The sequence below is a fragment of the Bos indicus genome, chromosome 23 (assembly GCF_029378745.1).
Source record: "Bos indicus isolate NIAB-ARS_2022 breed Sahiwal x Tharparkar chromosome 23, NIAB-ARS_B.indTharparkar_mat_pri_1.0, whole genome shotgun sequence".
Classification (NCBI taxonomy): domain Eukaryota; kingdom Metazoa; phylum Chordata; class Mammalia; order Artiodactyla; family Bovidae; genus Bos; species Bos indicus.
Window position 1 is genome coordinate 15,780,201 of NC_091782.1, and position 8,812 is coordinate 15,789,012.

The 8,812-nt window shown below is 41.8% G+C and overlaps 1 long non-coding RNA gene across 1 annotated transcript; it reads left to right on the forward strand.

Annotated features, from left to right (window-relative positions):
- Nucleotides 1-6,826: 6,826 nt before the first annotated feature.
- Nucleotides 6,827-8,358, forward strand: LOC109576770 (uncharacterized). Its single transcript, XR_002183428.2, has 3 exons — nt 6,827-7,030; nt 7,218-7,287; nt 7,749-8,358. It is a non-coding gene; the product is annotated as an uncharacterized lncRNA (long non-coding RNA).
- The last annotated feature ends 454 nt before the right edge of the window (nt 8,359-8,812 follow it).

Below are 8,812 nucleotides of genomic sequence, written 5' to 3' on the forward strand. Positions count from 1 at the left end.
ATGTCAACAGTGTTTTGGGGGTTTTTTTGGTCAGAATTCACAGGCTGACTTCCTATATCACATGGGAACTAAAGAACCCAGAATAGCCAAAACAACTTTTGAAAAGAAGGATAAAATTGGTAGATTAATGCTACCTGATTTCAAGACTTATTATAAAGTTGAAGACAATGTAGCATTGTTATGCGTGCTTGTATGCTCAGTTGCTTTAGTTGTGTCCCACTCTTTGTGAGACTATGGACTGTAGCCCACCAGGCTCCTCTGTTGGTGGGATTCTCCAGGCAAGAATACTGGAGCGGGTTGCCATGCCCTCCTCCAGGGGATCTTCCCAAACCAGGGATCGAACCTGGGTCTCCTGTGTTGCAGGAGGACTCTTTACCCACTGAGCTACCTGGGAAGCCCAGCACTGGTATAAGAATAGGCAAATAGGTCAGTGGAACAGAACAGAAAGTCTAGAGATAAGCCCACATATATGTGAACAAATTACTTTTGACAAAGATGCATATAACAATTAAGTGGAGAAGGAATAGCCTTTTCAACAAATGGTCTTGGAACAATGGATATCGATATGCAAAAAATAATAATTTTCTGTCCATACCTTGCATCATAGACGAGAGTTAACTTAAAAATAGGTTGTATAACTAAATGTGAAATCTAAAAGCAAAATGCTTCTAAAGAAAACATAGGAGAAAGCATTTGCAACCTTTGGTGAGGCAAAGATTTTTCACATATGATGTCAAAACCATGACCCATAAGAGAACAAATTTATAAATTGAACTTCATCAGAATTAAAAACATCTGTTCTTATATTCCTAAGAGAATGAAAAGACAAGCTACACATCAGAATAAATACTTGTGAATTCTATTCCTGACAAAGAATTTATATACAGAATATATAAAATCTCTCAAAACGTAAACCATACAAATCTATAAGAAAATGGGCAAGTAACTTGGACACTCCACCAAAGAAGATACACGGATGGCAAAAAAGCACCTTAAAAGATACTCACCATCAGCAGTCATTAAAGAAATGCAAATTAAAACCAAAACAAGATACTACTACACACATTATATAATGGCTAAAATCAAAAACAAAACAAACTGTGCTAAGTGTTGGTGAGAACGTGGAGAAACTGAAACTCTCATATACTCTCCAGGGAACATAAAAACCACACTCTATTTGGAAAATAACTTGGCAATTTTTACAACATAGACACATCATATGATCCAGTCATTCTATTCCTAGGTATTTATCCAAGAGAATGAAAGCATATGTCCTTACAAATTTTACACTAATGTTCAGAGCAGCTTTATTTGTTTTAACTAAACTGGAAACAACACAAGCGCTCATCATCAGCTGATAAATATTGATAGATAAACAAATTGTTGTACATATTTCCAATTTGATTCTGTTCTGCAATAAGAAGAAATGAACACTAAAACATGGATGAGTATCAAAATAATTATGCTAAATTAAAAAATCCAGATAATAAAAGACTGCATCCTTTATGATTCCATTTATATAAAATTCTATGAATGCCAAATAATCTACAGTGACAAAGCAGGTCAGTGGTTGCTTGAAGGAATGAGGGGTGAGAGAAATTACAAAGGGACACACACAAACTTGAGTTTAATTGCTCACTAACTTGACTGTAATGGTGATGATTTCCCTGGTGTTTATAATTGTCAGAACTTATCAAATTGTACTTAAATATATGCGATTTCTTCTGTTAATTATACCTCAATAAAACTGCTAAGAAAAGACTTTCAGATCGAAAAATATTTGTAATATGTCCTTCTGACTGGAATTGAAAAACAATCTTTTATTAAACAATTCTTAGGTGATTACAAAAATGCCAACAGGAAATAGAGAATTCTGGAAAAATAAAAGAATAATTAAAACACTAAATATCCTATCAAGACATATTTAACGCATAGATAAGAGGAAAATTCAGTCATAAACACATATATCGCTCAAAAGAGAAGAATAAAAATAATAATTACCCCTAAAAAGCCCAGAAAAAGAAAATAATAAAGCTAAATACATAAATAGCTCAGACAGACAAGAGGGCAGTAGTAAAGCTAACCAATAAATATAATCCCAGGGTGATTGACAAGTGTAGTTCAGTGGCTAAGACCCTGTGCTCTTGACACAGGGGGCCCAGGTTTGAACGAACCCTGACCAGGGAACTAGATCCCACACGTCTGCCACAATTAAGACCTTGTTTTTGTTGTTGAGTCACTAAGTCGTGTCTGAGTCTTTTTCAACCCCATGGACTGTAGCTTGCCAGGCTCCTCTGTCCATGGGATTCCCCAGGCAAGAATACTGGAGCAGGTTGCCATTTCCTACCTGGTGCAGCCAAATAAAGAAAATGAACACTAAAAAAAAAAAAAAGTGCCCCTTTCTACACATATATGCAAATGAACTGGGTGGAAAGAGTAGGGGATTGAGTAAAAATTCACTGATTATGCATTGTATATCGTTTGAAATTTAGAATCATGTTAATATTTTACATATTCAAAGAATAAAATTGAAACAACATGAGGGAAAAGATATTTACATCATCTCTAGGTATCTTCCAACAAATTACTTATTAGTTACAAAAGAAAAAAGTAACAACTTTACAATGGTTAAATCTGGCTTAAAAACATTTTGAAGTGATGAACATTAGCACTATCAATAATGGGACAAGCCAACATCATGGCCCTCTTCTGTATTTCACTGACAAAATTCACTTAAGCAGAGTTTCTGCCAAGAATACACTAACTGAATCCAATCCACATGTAATAAAATATAAAAGAAGAGGGAACTGTTTCAAATTGAAGACACTTGGAACAACTAAATGCAAATAGTTATGCTGAATTGAATCCTGGGCTGGAAAACATAATTGGTGTAAAGGACACTGCTTGAATAATAGAGGAAATTAGAATATAAATTGTTGATTAAATACTAGTATTGTATAGATGGTAACTTTCCTGATTGTTAACAATACTGAGCTCATACAACAGAATTTCCTTATTGTTAGGAAAAAAATAATTATAAAGGAGTAAACAGGCATGATGAAATTACTCAATGAGAGAGAGAGAGACAGAATGATAAAGCAAATACAGCAAAATGTTAACCATGAATAGATCTAAGTATGCACAGACAGCAATTCATGTACTATCCTTGGGACTTTTCTATAAATTGGCAACTAAAACAAGATACATGTTAAATAATTGTATTCATACCACTCCTATAGCAACGATTCCCTTCTGTACCTTAAGTATCCCAATTTTTTAATTCCATAACACTTAAGTTCTAATATCAAATATATAGTTTGTGTATTATGAATCTCTCTCCATAAAAATACAAGTTCTCAGGGATAGGAATCTTTGCTATTGTGTACAATGAAGAAATCCTATTTCTACAACAATGTACCTAGCATTTCATAGAGGGAAGATAGATACTCTTGAATTAGAGAATAAATGTATAATTGGATAAAATTGGCTCTAAAGTCCGACAAGTCAAATCCTGGCTCTTAATGTTCCTTCATGCAACACGAACAGGTTACTGAACTTCCTCAGAACTTAGCTCCTAATAAGCACTTACTTCAAAGGAATATGGGGAAGATGACACCCACAAAAAATGAGAAGTAGGAACTCCAAAAGTTTGTTTTCCACAAAGGCAATGAATGAACTGGCAAAAACTGATGAGAATCAACTTTTTTCAGAACTCTGGAATCAAATCAAAATTTACCACAAGCAGGGAAATAATTAAATAATTAAGGTGAAAAAACCAGATAAGTCTAGATAAGACAGCTTTGAGACATTTTAACTTACCATAGTACAATACCATCTCCTGCTTCCCAGCTTGCAGTGGCCTGAAGACAATGGCTGGCATTCCCAGTGTGTACCTGGTAACCAGAGGGAGCAGAACAGGCCTTATTCGCAAATGTGGTTTTTGTTTTAACCTACCTGGTGGTTCCTTGAAGAACTGTCTTAAATGGCTTGCTTATTTTCACCTAAGAACATTCCCAGGGTTGAAGCAGCTACCTAGGAAAACTTTGCTCAAAACATTTAAAGGCAAATGTATGTATGCATACATACATACATGCATACTTACATAGTTGCTTCTGGAAACTGGGAATAATAGTTGGGGAAAACAATAACCTGAAAGCTTGGAAGGAAAGGCTAGGGAAGGAGATGCTTTGGGGAATAAGGATTTTGAAAAGCTGTCACCTCTTTCTGGGAATCTAGAAGTCCATGCCCACATTCATGGCTGGACACATGCTCAGAAAAGACCTGAGAAGGCCCTAGGCTCTTACCTCTGGCTGACTTCAGGCTCTGCAGGAGCAAGGAGTGAAGGCTTAGGCCAAGTTGTAATCTGCTTGGCCAAGTGCTGAATGCATGTACACACACACGCACACGCACAGTCCATCTGCAAAGACTGGGATTTTTTTTTTTCTTTTAGTTCTAAGGGCATAAGGAAATTTCTCTTGAATCACTGTGTGTGTGCTTAGTCGCTCAGTCATGTTTGACTCTTTGCGACCCCATGGACTGTAGCCTGACAAGCTCTTCTGTCCATGGTGATTCTCCAGGTAAGAATACTGGAGTGCATTGCCAGGTCCTCCTCCAGGGGATCGTCCCAACCCAGGGATCGAACCCAGGTCTCCTGCATTGCAGGTGGATTCTTTACCGTCTGAGCCACCAGGGAAGCTGGTGGCTGACCATTAATCGAACAGAACAGACTTTAATGACCACATATGACAAAGGATACAAACTTTACAAAACTAGTGCAGAAAAGTCACAAAACAAAAAGCAAGGGAAATGCAAATCAAAACCACAATGAGATGCCCACTCCATGCTTACTCAGATGGCTATAACTTTTTAAAATAAAAAGTGATGAGGATGCAGAGAAACTGGAACCCTTGTACACTGCTGGTAAGGCTATAAAATGGTACATCAACTGCATGATGGCAGCTCCTCAAAAGTTAAACAGTTAGGACCCAGTAGTTCCACTCCTTGGTATACATCTGAGAGAAGTGAAAACAATAGGTTCAAACAAAAAACATGTACACAAATGTTACAGCAAAACTATTCATCACCAAAAGGTGGAAGCAATCCAAAATGTCCATCAACATGAAACAGATAAATGTAATATGGTATATCTGTGCAGGGGAATATTATTTAGCCTTAGACAGAAGGAAGTAGTGATACATGCTACAACATGGATAAATCTTGAAAATACTATGCTAAGTATTAATAATAATTTAAAAAGCCAGACACAAAGTTATATACCTTGTGATTTCACTTACATAGAAAGTCTAGAATAGCCAAATCCATCAAAGTAGAAAGCTGATGCGAGGTTGCCAGAGGCTAACAGGAGGTGAGAATGGGGATGAACTGCTTAATGTGTGTGGAATTCCTGGAGGTGGAGATGTATAAAAAATGTCCTGGAATTATTAATAAGTAGTGGGAATGATTGGACAGTACTGTGAATGTACTATAAGCCACTGAATCATACACTTAAAAAATGGTTAAAATGATAAATCTTATGTTATGTGAATTCTACTTCAATTTTTTTAATGGGATCTCAGTTCCCCCACCAGGGCTGAACCCTGACCTCTGCAGTTAAAGCATGGAATCCTAACCACTAGACTACTAGAGAACTCCTTATTTCAATTTTTAAATAATTAATATGAGATGCTCAAATACAATGACCTATTTTGAACTTTTCAGGACTGAGTCTTTCAAAATAAGTGCCCAATAAAAACGGTCTCCTGCATTGCAGGAAGATTTTTCACCGTCTGAGCCACGAGGGAAGCCCCAAATAGTAACACATGGGCCTCTTCTCTAGGAAGTCAGAGGCCTCCTCATCTGCTCAGCAACCCTCTCCCATTGGCTTGAAACCATGACTCTGATTAAGGACCCGGGTTCCCCAGGTCCTGCTGCAGGGATACAAGGAGGCAGGGAATAATGGCAACTAGTCCTAGAAGACTCTGGGTCCCCAAAGCTGGCTGAGACTGGTTAAAGCTTCGTTTATTGTGACAGGGCCTTGGTTGGTGGGAGGAGGTCGAAAGTTGTCATTAGCAGGATCTGAACGCCACCTCTGCCCCTAACCCTCACGAGGCCTCAACCTCAGGGCCTTCTGGATGGTGCTTTTCTCTGAGGTAAAATAGAAGTGAGGACTCTGGGATCAGAGGCACCACATCATCATCAGTGTGGTTTGCTGGTCTGCTAACTATAAAGCGCGGGCCACTGCTCTCAGAGGCCAGACTGTAGCTTATCTATATCCTGGAAGGTTCTGGGGGCTCACAGTCCCTCTCCTACCTCCCCTTCTGCTGCCCTCACCCCACACCTCCACCTCCTTCCCACAGTGCTTGGCTCATCCAAGACACAGACGTTTCCCAGAAGCCCCCAAACTACACGGAGTCCAGCAGGTTTCTTTCCTTACACTCTTGCCTTGGGACAGCTGGTCTGAAGTGAAGTTGCCCAGTCGTGTCCGACTCTTTGAGACCCCGTGGACTGTAGCCTGCCAGGCTCCTCCGTCCATGGAATTTTCCTGGCAAGGATACTGGAGTGGGTTGCCATTTCCTCCTTCAGGGGCTCTTCCCTACCCAGGGATCTTCCCTACCCAGGGATCGAACCCTGGTCTCCTGCACTGCAGGCAGACTCTACCGCATGAGCCACTAGGGAAATTCCTCAGAGGCTGTGGAACGTTCTGGCAGGGGCAGAGCCCCTCCCCCGCACTGCCTCCTGCACAACAGCGGGGCGGAAGGAGCAGAGAGGGAGGGAGGCCTCTGATTGGAGGAGGCTTGGTGAGAGGGCGGGGCGGTGGGCGTGTCCAACGGCCCCTGAAAAAGTCGTTGGGATCCGTTAAGTTCCAGCGGCACCTCGCTCATTTTTCTCTAAGGTGGCATGAAGCTGACTTAGTTGGAGAACGGGCTTATGGGGATCTCCCCTTTCAGGAAGATGAGAACTGCTATAAGGATTCAGGAAAACCCCTGAGGCCCAGGATGTGGAGAACTGAGCGCCCCGTCCCTCACCGCCGGTTGGTTGTAGACGTTGTGGAGGGAGGGGTGCAAGGGGTTTTGTGCTCCCGGTCCCGCCAGGAGATGGGCGGTGGTTGGAGATGGGCCCCCAAGTCCTTCACAAGCCCCTTCCCCCTCGCCTCGGGGCTCATCCGAGCATTTCTCCGCTCTTTTCTCCCTTTACCTCTGTGTCTCTCTTGTGGGAAGATTCCATTCTTCCATCCCAAGGAGGAGAGCCACTCGAATGTCCTGAAAGACACTGGGACTCCGAGGACAGGTATGTGCCGGCCCATCGCTGTGCGCCCCGGGCTTTTCCCCGGCCTCCCTTTCCGGGATTGCGGGTATCTTTCCTAACTTCTTAGTCTCATCTATCACCGCCCTCTCTGCTGTGATTGGTGAAGGGTTGGGGTGGATGAACTGGAGATCTGGGGGTTGAGGGGTGGGAGGTCCGGGATCAGTTTCAAGTCCAAAGATGCCCCTACGAGCTCTGTGTGATCGTGGAAAATTTACTGACCCTTTCATGAGTGTGTGTTCTCACCTGGAAAGTGACAAAAATCATAATGCTCATTGAATCACCGTGAGAGCTGGAGTGATTATTATTATTATTATTATCAGTGTCTTTGAAATACAGATGTGCTGCAAATTCCTTATTGGGGTTTTAACTCTGTTCTTCCTGCTGCCCTCCCCGCAGCTGCTGTCTTCTCTATGTAGGAGGTTTCTGCCTTTTTCCTCCCACAGGATGGGTCAGTCAAGCCATAACAGAGCATGGAGCCAGTTCCTTTGTCCACCCTGTCATCTTCTAGGAACTAGGAAGCACCCTTCCTGGGTCCCTGCCCCAGTGGACTTCTCCAGTTCTTCCTTCCCAGCCGTTGCTGTGGCATTAGCCATCTGGAAAAAGAGCTGCTGGTAGGACCTGGGACTTTTGTTCACACCCATAAGCCTTCCCTCCAGATATCCAGTACTTTGCCTTCAGGAAGGAGACTTGAACTTCAGGCAACAGGAGAAAACCAAACCTTCAAGGGCTTTGGTTCCCTCCAAGGCCAAGGTTCCCAAGATCCTTGGTTAAGAGGTCTGGGCCACTGCCCTCCCGTCTTCACTCTTCTTTTCCCTGTTTGTCCCAGAGTTCTGCTATAACCCCAAAGCTTTTCTGTTTACCATCAACATGGAAACTTGACTCTTCATATAGGTATATTTTCCCTCTTTTGTGCATCATCTTGTTCCCAAAAACTGCCTTTTCATGAAGGAGGCTTGTGGGACTCAAGGGGCCTGGCCAGTCACCCAGGCTCCCCCGAAGCCTCAGACCACTGGTAATGTGGAGAAGTTTAATAAAGATGTCATTACTTCTTGACTTGTAGCTTGTGTTCAGTGTGCTGATTCAGAAGTGAAGACTCAGAGGGATCCTTTTTATCCTTCCCACTTAAACCAGGTGGAAGGTGTTTGCATCCCCAGGGAAATGAGCAATGCGAGGTGGGTGGAGGGGATGTTATAATGGGCACCCCAGCCTGCCCACCCCTGCCTTTGAATAAAACTCATCACTGTCTCCTCTAGGGACCTGGAATTACCTGGTTTACTAGACACCTGGCAGAGTTTTCTGAGTATTTGCATTGTAATAGGGCAGGAACTAAAAGGGAACAAATTTATCCACCAGAAAGTCAGGTCAGAGGAAGCAGGTAAACAGTGATTCATATTAAGGCCCTAGAATTTTATTAGTTGCTATTTTTAGAACTTTGCTCTTTTAGTCCTTGATGGAGGATAAATGGAGAATTGTAAAGGAACAAATTGGTGGTGGGAAAAGGGTAGAG